The following is a 2,500-nucleotide window of genomic DNA, read 5'->3' on the forward strand; positions in this document are numbered from 1 at the left end:
TTGTGGCTCACGGGGCTGTTAGGGTGGCACAGAACTCCCTCGGAATGGGAAAAGGGGTCATTTTCGTGTTGCCACATTGCATAGGAACGCCATGAAACTTCCAGAGGCATTTGCAGCAGAAAGGCACGTGCACTCAAAAATTTTAATATTTTTCACGCATAGACCCCGTCAAACGCTAGAAGTTGGCGGGGATGTCTCTCTTGTGGCTCACGGGGCTGTTAGGGTCGCACAGAAATGCCTCGGAATGGGAAAACGGGTCATTTTTGTGTGGCCACATTGCATAGGAACGGCATGAAACTTCCAGAGGCATTTGCAGCAGGAATGCATGTGCACTCAAAAACGTCTATATTTTTCACGGATAGACCCCGTGAAACGCTATAAATTGGCGGGGATGTCTCTCTTGTGGCTCACGGGCGCTGTTAGTTAGGGTCGCACAGAAATCCCTCGGAATGGGAAAAGGGGTCATTTTCGTGTTGCCACATTGCGTACGAACGGCATGAAACTTCCAGAGGCATCTGCAGCAGAAATGCATGTGCACTCAAAAACGTCTATATTTTTCACGGATAGACCCCGTGAAACGCTAGAAATTGGCGGGGATGTGTCTCTTGTGGCTCACGGGGCTGTTAGGGTCGCACAGAAATCCCTCGGAATGGGAAAACGGGTCATTTTCGTGTTGCCACAATTGGCATACGAACGGCATGAAACTTCCAGAGGCATTTGCAGCAGAAATGCATGTGCACTCAAAAACGTGAATATTTTTTCACGGATAGACCCCGTCAAACGCTCGAATTTGGCGGGGATGTTTCTCTTGTGGGTCACGGGGCTGTTCGGCTCGCACAGAACTCCCTTGGTCCACCTGATTCGTGCATACAGGCAGCAACTAAAACTCTGTAAACCTGCTGTGAGGACATCTAAACAGTGGACCAGTGAGGCTGTGGAAGATTTGCGGGCGTGCTTAGACTGTACTGACTGGGATATGTTCACGACTGCTACCAATAGTCTGGATGAACTCACAGAGGCTGTGTACATCAGCTTCTGTGAGGACTGCTGTATCCCAACACGTACCAGGGTGAACTTTAACAACAACAAGCCCTGGTTCTCAGCAAAGCTCAAAAGGTTGAGGTTGGAGAAGGAGGAAGCGTTTAGGAGTGGGGATAGAGACAGATTCAAGGAGTCGAAGAACAGGTTTAGCAAAGCGGTGAGAGAGGCTAAACGACTGTACTCAGAGACACTAAAACACCAGTTCTCTACTAACGACGCTGCTTCTGTCTGCCAAAGGGCTCAGGCACATCACCAACTACAAACCCAGAGCGCCCCACACCACTAACGACTCCCGCCTAGCCAACGACCTGAACGAGTTCTACCGTAGATTTGAAAGACAATTGGACTGTCCTGAACCACCCCTTCCCACCCAAGAGGCCCCATCCCCCACCCATACTACAGAAACGACTCTCTCCTTTCAGGAGGGAGAAGTTAATGGGCTTTTCAAGAGGCAGAATCCACGCAAAGCAGCCGGGCCGGACTCTGTCTCTCCAGCCACCCTCAGGCACTGCGCTGGCCAGCTGTCTCCGGTGTTCACCAACATCTTTAACACCTCCCTGGAGACATGCCATGTACCAGCCTGTCTCAAGTCCTCCACCATCATCGCTGTGCCCAAAAAGCTAAGGCCAACAGGACTAAATGATTACAGACCGGTCGCCCTTACATCTGTGGTAATGAAGTCTTTTGAGCGCCTGCTCCTGGCACACCTCAAAGCCATCACAGACCCTCTCCTGGACCCCCTTCAGTTTGCCTACAGAGCCAACAGGTCTGTGGACGACGCAGTTAACATGGCCCTCCACTTCACCCTACAGCATGTGGACGCCCCAGCATCCTACGCCAGGATCCTGTTTGTGGACTTCAGCTCTGCCTTCAACACCATCATCCCTGCCCTGCTTCAGGACAAGCTCTTCCAGCTGAACGTGCCCTACTCCACCTGCAGGTGGATCACAGACTTCCTCTCTGACAGGAAGCAGTGCGTTAAGCCGGGAACAGAAGTCTCTGACTCCAGGTCCATCAGCACGGGAACTCCTCAGGGCTGCGTCCTTTGCCCACTGCTCTTCTCCCTGTATACCAACAGCTGCGCCTCCAATCATCTGTCCGTCAAACTCTTGAAGTTTGTCGGACGACACCACCCTCATTGGGCTGATCTCTGGTGGGGATGAGTCTGACTATAGGTGGGAAGCTGACAACCTGGTGACCTGGTGTAGCCAGAACAACTTAGAGCTAAATGCTCTAAGGACAGTTGAGATGGTTGTGGACTTCAGGAAGAATACAGCCCCACTCACCGCCATCACCCTGTTAGACTCCGCAGTCAAAATTGTGGAGTCCTTCCGCTTCCTGGGCACTATTCTCTGCCGGGACCTCAAGTGGGAACTGAACATCAGCTCCCTCGCCAAGAGAGCTCAACAGAGGATGTACTTTCGACGGCAGCTGAAGAAATGCAACCTGCCAAAGACAA

This window comes from Petromyzon marinus, unplaced genomic scaffold (assembly GCF_048934315.1).
Source record: "Petromyzon marinus isolate PM22_M1 ecotype Great Lakes invasive population unplaced genomic scaffold, UKy_Petmar_22M1.pri1.0 PM_G_Scaffold_193, whole genome shotgun sequence".
Taxonomy (NCBI): Eukaryota; Metazoa; Chordata; class Hyperoartia; order Petromyzontiformes; family Petromyzontidae; genus Petromyzon; species Petromyzon marinus.